This window comes from Canis lupus, chromosome 38, assembly GCF_011100685.1.
Source record: "Canis lupus familiaris isolate Mischka breed German Shepherd chromosome 38, alternate assembly UU_Cfam_GSD_1.0, whole genome shotgun sequence".
NCBI classification, from domain to species: domain Eukaryota; kingdom Metazoa; phylum Chordata; class Mammalia; order Carnivora; family Canidae; genus Canis; species Canis lupus.
The window spans coordinates 17,357,565-17,365,404 of record NC_049259.1 but is presented as its reverse complement, the minus strand read 5'-3'; positions in this window follow the sequence as shown (position 1 = coordinate 17,365,404).

Here is a 7,840-nt window from a genome sequence, read left to right as displayed (position 1 = left end):
AAGTAGTGGATTTTTTCTCTTCCTCCTTGCTGGACCCTTGGTTGATGGTTCAAGCTCCTTGCGTTCAATATGGTCCTATTGCCATGATAGGTTAAAGGGGGAATGTCCACATTCCATGGGGCGTTGAGTAAGTGAACCCAGAATGGGGAAGACCTCATGTGGCTTGTGTCCATGTCATTATTTTTCACAAGGATTCAGGTCAGGGAAGATCACGGAAGATATAGGAGTTTTGCCACACAGGATGAGACTAAGTGGCCGTTTCAAGTATGCCACGTGGGAGCCCAGATGGGATCCGCATGGCTGGTTGATTATAACAGGATGTAACTCAGGAAGAGCCAGATGAAGAGATGCAGGAGGCCAGGTGTGGGGAAACGGTGCACAGCTCCCTGGCCTCCCCAGGTGCACCTTCCATTTTTCCTTTACTTTTTGAAAAAAACATAGCTATGATCATCTTTCCTCTGTAACTATTTTTGACCTATATTCTCTCTTCGGGTGCTTTAATCCACTGAGCTCTTGATTTTTGTTAAGAGTTCCCATTTATCTCCTTTTTATAGTTTTCACTTCTCTCCTAAACGTTTCATCTTCTTATTTATTTTTTTGAACATACTCAACGTGATTATAATATCCAGGTATCCTGTGTGTCAGTCTACTTGATTCTTCTATTCTATTCTAGTTTATTATGTTTCATTATCATTTTTCTTTTATTTATTTTTTTGGTCTATTCTTATCTTTCTGTATGATGGTTTTATTTATTTTTTTATGCGTGTTCTGGATGTTGTGTTGAAAAATTGTAGAGATGATTTGAGGTTACAGATGATACCTTCCTCCCAAAGAGATTCACTTTTGCTTCTGACACAACACCAGGTGTGAAATTATCACCCAAATCAGAAAATAAGTTGTTAAAGCTGGGCTTGAGTGCTTGTCCTACTTCTACCTCTCTCTTTTTTTCTTGGTTGTAATCTCTCCTGTGTCACAATCAAAAGCCTGGAATATTTTCTAGGGATTCGTCTTCTTTGTGCCCCTAAACTTCAATTTTTCTATGTCCCACCCCTGTGAGAAACTCTGTTCAGTTTCTTTAATTCCATTGCTGCTTTTGAGTAGACAAATGCCCTCAGAGGAAAATCTACACTAAATACCAGATTCATTTCTCTGAATTTCTCTTCTCTGCAGGATATTGCACTCACAAGTCCTCAGTGACTTTGTAGCTGTCAGGTACGTTCAAATAGATATTTCTAAGTATTTTGTCCATGTTTCCCAGTCGATGTCTATGAGAGCAGGTCCAAACAAGTCAATCCATTTTGCCAGAAGCGGAACTATTTTTATTTTCTTTAATTTTAAACAGAAAGAAAAAGATCAGAAGCAGGAAAGCAGGAGACCAGTGTGAGGGCATGTATGGGAAGTTGCAGCAAACATCAAGTACAAGCTCACTGGAATTGATGATGCTTGCGTCGTGAGGACAAATCTGATTTCACATCTTTCCATCATTTCAATATGGAGAACTCTCTTCTTGGCTTAAAGGAGATCTGCTTTGGATGTAGAAGCATAGGTTGATGGGAATGTCACCTAATATGGCTAATCCTTAGAATGATCTTAATACTTGAGCTTCAGTGTTCCTATCCTAAAATTTAACATGGGTATAAAATATCTACTCTGGATTTGTGAAAGAACTGAGTGAGATCATGTGTGTGAAAACACTGTGTATATTTTGGAATGATGCTCAGATATGTTTATTATCATTTGTGCTTCCCTCCAGTTCCCAGGTTTTCTAGAATCCCTATGAAAAATCCAGCCCAAATGGTGCTAATGCTTGCACATTAGGACTTGTACTGACAGGCAAAGCTTGCTTGATCACATAACATTCACCAGTTTGGAAAAAACTTGTTTTCTTTTTGTTTTTTCTCTTATCTATAAAACATGTCTTGTAAATGCTTGGGTCTTATCCTCTGAAAATAAATGTTATACTGCTATTGTCATCATTATGAAATCTACTGTATTATACCTGCTGAGTGATCCCTTGCTCAATTCAGTTTAAATGAAATGAAGGCCAAAGCTTTTTTCCATTTTCACTCACAGACTGTTCACCTAAAATTAAACCAAAGCAAGAATCAACGAACGGTTGGCCCTGAGTGCTGAAAAAAGACGTTTTAATGACAATGGTTTCAAAAATATCTCATACAAGGCTGGAAACTATATTTTAGACCAAGTGAAAAGAAACCTGGCTGTTAGTGGTTATCAAGATGTTTTCTTCTTTATTTTTAAAATATTTTACTTATTTATTTGAAAGAGAGCATGAGCTGGGGGAGTGGCAGAAGAAGAGGGAGAGGGACAAACTGACTCCTCACTGAGCATGAAGCCTGATGTGGGGCTCCATTCCAGGAACCCGGGATCATGACCTGAGCTGAAGGCAGATGTTTAACAGACTGAGCCACAGAGGTGCCCCATTGTTTTATACAATTTTCACCAATGAAAATACAACTTCCCAAGATATCTCTGATTTATTTGCCGATTCTTGGCTATCATTTTCATTAAGTATTAGTATTCATCATGAACCTTCTTCATGGATGGCACTCATTTTAGTGCTGGGCTTCAAAAAAATTACAAGACTTATACCATGCCCTTAGAGGACTTCAGTAGAGTTGGAGGGATAGACTATGTGTAAAAACATATATAAATAGTAAGTAAGGCATTAGGGACTAAATCGTTGGTATGAGAGTATGTTTGCTTGGCCAGGACAGTCTGAAGAAGAGTCATGGAGGGGATATGAATTGAGCTGGGCTTTGAAGTTGTTAGCAGTTAGGTAAGTGGGAATGATGAAGGTTGAAATTCCAAGCAGCTGGGAGAGTATGAGCAAAAGCCTAGACATAGGAATCCAAATGGCTCAATGAAGGTCCACACACGAGGCACCAGAAGGTAAGGTCCAGAAGAGCTAGGCCTCTGTTATTTTGTTCTCTGGTTTACCTTAATAATTAGGTCAGATCCCAGCCCTTGGCAAATGTTCAATAAATATCAATTGATTGCATAGTTAGTCAGAGACTAAGGAGCCCACTCGTTTGTGTGGAATGGGATTCTTTGTAGGAGGTTTTCAAGGAGAAAACAGGAAGTTGAGATCTCCAGGGAACCGAGGTCCTGTCTGAGAGAGATTGTCCTTCAGGTCACATCAGAGTTTCCATCTCTGGCTGGTGCCATTTGGATTATGCATGCGGGGAAAAGAGGGGACCATCAGTCAGAAAGACTATCACATTTGGGCCTTTCTGAATGACAGTTCTCCCAACCCTACTTTATTCTGAGGTGGTTTGGTATCAGTAGCAGAGGCTTCGTGTAGGAGCTTTAACTGGAACTAAAGCTTGGAAATGACATCCAGATCAATTAATGAAAGGCCTTTCCTTAGAGTGGGACAAGTTGGCCTTGGAAAAAGAAAATTGCTAGGTCCAATGCCCTTGCAAATGCTGGAGTCATGAGTTGGATAGGTGGTTTGAATCCTTTGCAGAACCAGTGGCGACTGGAAAAGTCAACACCAATTCATTGAGAACATGTCACCCTAACCTTGCTTCCTTTTGGGATGGGGTCACAAGGCTGATAGACCAGGCAGCGTGCATCAGTGCTTGCTTCAATTCAATTTTCTGCTGAAAAGCCTGTGAATGGAAAGGGAAAACTATCTTGGGCATTGGATTCGCTCTAACTGAATCCAGCCAGGAGTTGCTCAGCTGCAGTAATGGAACAGCTTGGATAATCACAATCATAGTATTAAAGCCCACTTCGAGAGCCTGAAGTCTGGGGAATAATGACATGCTTTATGGACAACTGAAAAATAGGAAAGCCAAACTTTCCAAATCCACAAGGGCAGCTTCATGCCAGCGAGGCTTTTGACAAAGTTCTTTTCATTTCTTAGTTGGAGAAACAGGATAACCACGTTAAATAAAGTCATAAATGGCTGAAACACTGAGCCACACTGTAAGAATGTTGATTTGTGACCAGGCTAGTCGTGAACATGATGTGCCTGAGTATTCTGTGTTTGTGCTTCGTTCTGCTTGATATTCTATCAGTGGCTTCAATGAAGACAGAGAAGCTGGTTTATTATATTTTCCATAAGTCTCCAGTGCAAGGCTATATGCAGGAAGATGCTTATAATGTAATAATATGCCATCCTTCTTTAGCTTTGATTTTGTTGCCATAAAAATAAATTGGAACCATACGTCTATAGAGTGTACTGGCTCAGATGTTCTGAGGAACTGTCCTGCTCACTACCCTCCTCAGAGAAGTCGCTGGAAATGATTTGTACTGTGGACTCCATGGATTGCTGTCTTGTTCAAGGGGCGCCTGGGTGACTCCTGGGGAGAATTCTGGCCAGTGAGGATGATTTATATTGGACAATGACTAAGAGACCCCAAGTGAGTCTCTAATGGAGATTTTTATGTGAGAAACAGATGATCCACAGAGATTGGCAGCACAGTTTGAGAGCACAAAGTGGGTGGAGGACATAAGTCACAGGGCAGGAGGAACATGGCATCGGCACGGTGGAGACTCAAGTGAAGCAAAGAATAATAAGAAGAGAAGCTTGAAGGAGAGAGAGAGAGAGAGAGAGAGAGAGAGAGAGAGAAAGAGAGAGAGAGAGATAGGTACTGGGGACATAAACATTGCCATTGCATCCTGACAACTTTCCAGCTTCTATTAATCTGATATTAGTATAACACCCAGTGCTCCTCAAAGAGTTAAAAATAGAGCTACCCTACCACCCAGCGATTGCACTACTGGGTATTTACCCCAAAGATAATCCATGTTTATTATGTGCCATTTCTTCCTCAGGCTCTGTAGCAAAACACCATGCTGGTTGAGGTAACCCAGGTGTTCCTTGAAAACCTCAAAGAGCCCAAAGACTTTGACTAGAATGAGGCGAATGGTCTAGCAACCTTCCAGGGTTTTGGAGACATATAGTTTATTTATTTATTTATTTTTAATTTTTAATTTTTTAAAAATTTTCTTTTCTTTTTTTTAAAGATTTTATTTATTTATTCATGAAAGACACACACACACACACATACACACACACACACACACACACACACAGAGGGGCAGAGACACAGGCAGAGGGAGAAGCAGGCCCCATGCAGGGAGCCTGATGTGGAACTCGATCCCGGGACTCCAGGATCACGTCCTGGGCCGAAGGCGGCACTAAACCGCTGAGCTACCCCGGGATTCCCAGACATATAGTCTATAACTGAGCCCAAGCAAAGGGGGTTTTGAAGAGATTGGTCCTTTTGGTGACAAAATAAATCAAACAAAGATGGTGCTTTATCAGGGAAACTGAGCTTGTTTCAACTACCCTAAAGAAGCTTTCCATTTATTTTGACCTGATTGGACCCTCAAGCACTATTAGGACATCTAATTTGACTTCAAATTCAGATTAACCATAAACGGTATCCAGACCAGCATATAATCCTCTAACTCTCAATAACTTTTTGAGAAACTTCAGAGTTAAATGTTTCTCTGAGAGAGGCTGACAGTGTGCAGCACCACAAGATATGAGGCACCTTTTGGTATAACATTGGTGTTGGCGTTTGCATCTATTTTCTTAAATCCCGCAAAAGAAAATGGCATCAAGTGGTGAAGGTGGGGGTAACACAGAAAGAAATTCTTCTCTTTTCTTTAGGGCTAAAGGGTATCTATAGTCCATTTCTCTTGGCTGCATGAAAAGAGAGAAATGAGATTTCATTATTTTTACCTTTCTCTCCTTCTGATATTTCTCTTCTTTCATTCCTTAACCCTAAAATGTTGAGCAATGGAAGAGACGAAGACAATAGAAAGCAAAAAAGAAGATATGAGATTTGAAATGTCAGCTCCATTTGCAAAGTATTCTGGGGCTAAAATGGAGGCCTGGACCTCAGAAGGAGAGTGAGTCATGGAAAACCCCACTGTTACCACTCAGAGAGACAGGGACATCTTGGACCAGGACAACCAGAAGGAGGCATTGCTATGGAGATCTTTTTGCCGGCATCCCTTAATATCAATGTTCATTAAGTCTTCTTAGGGGTCCTCATAGCAGACCGTCTGCTGTTTCAGGATGCCCTTCCCTGCTGAGAATTTAGTGTCCAAAGTCCCTTTGCCAGTTAATAATTAATTTTTTTTTTAAATTTATTTTTTATTGGTGTTCAATTTACTAACATACAGAATAACCCCCAGTGCCCGTCACCCATTCACTCCCACCCCCCGCCCTCCTCCCCTCCACCACCCCTAGTTCGTTTCCCAGAGTTACCAGTCTTTACGTTCTGTCTCCCTTTCTGATATTTCCCACACATTTCTTCTCCCTTCCCTTATATTCCCTTTCACTATTATTTATATTCCCCAAATGAATGAGAACATATAATGTTTGTCCTTCTCTGACTGACTTACTTCACTCAGCATAATACCCTCCAGTTCCATCCACGTTGAAGCAAATGGTGGGTATTTGTCATTTCTAATAGCTGAGTAATATTCCATTGTATACATAAACCACATCTTCTTTATCCATTCATCTTTCGTTGGACACCGAGGCTCCTTCCACAGTTTGGCTATCGTGGCCATTGCTGCTATAAACATCGGGGTGCAGGTGTCCCGGCGTTTCATTGCATTTGTATCTTTGGGATAAATCCCCAACAGTGCAATTGCTGGGTCGTAGGGCAGGTATATTTTTAACTGTTTGAGGAACTTCCACACAGTTTTCCAGAGTGGCTGCACACAAAAACAGACACATAGATCAGTGGAACAGAATAGAGAATCCAGAAGTGGACCCTGAACTTTATGGGCAACTAATATTCGATAAAGGAGGAAAGACTATCCACTGGAAGAAAGACAGTCTCTTCAATAAATGGTGCTGGGAAAATTGGACATCCACATGCAGAACAATGAAACTAGACCACTCTCTTTCACCATACACAAAGATAAACTCAAAATGGATGAAAGATCTAAATGTGAAACAAGATTCCATCAAAATCCTAGAGAAGAACACAGGCAACACCCTTTTTGAACTCGGCCATAGTAACTTCTTGCAAGATACATCCACGAAGGCAAAAGAAACAAAAGCAAAAATGAACTATTGGGACTTCATCAAGATAAGAAGCTTTTGCACAGCAAAGGATACAGTCTACAAAACTCAAAGACAACCTACAGAATGGGAGAAGATATTTGCAAATAATTAATTTTATAACATATGGTATCGTTTCAGCAAATTGTCCATTTGCCTCCAAGTCTCTGTTTCTGAAAAATTGTGTCTCAAGTATACGGTTACTGGATTCCCATTTTTAAGGAGTGGTAAAAAATAAAACGTGGCAGTGATGAACTGAATGACATGTTGGGGCTGGAGAATGAGGCAAGAAGGTGGGTCACATCAGGTAAACAGTCTAAAGTTGTAGAAGTTCAGCTGCTGGAAAGCGAGGCATAGGGCAAGCCTGTGTCTAGACATAGTCTAGGGCAGGGGGAGGAGCCCAGGCAAGCCATACACCCTCATTCACTCATTTAGTATTTTAAGTGACTTCTGAATGTTGGGTCCCATGCTAGAGAAATAATGGTGGGGATATGTAATTGTGAGCAAAACAGACATGGCTTCTCACCTTGTGGGGTTTACAGTCAAGGGGGACAGAAGTCATGAACATTGCCCTTAAGGAAGTACAATTCTTACTCAACATGGGTGTTTGATGTACTCCCTGTAGGAGCAGTAGCTAGACCAGGGGTGGGACATGCCTTGATGAGATGAGAATTGCAGGACCCCATCAAAGGACATTGATGTGTGTTTCTTAAAGTTGTTTTAAAGTTACCCAAGGAGAGGTCATGTGTGTGCATGAATGTGTGTAGAAAGGACTATTTATAG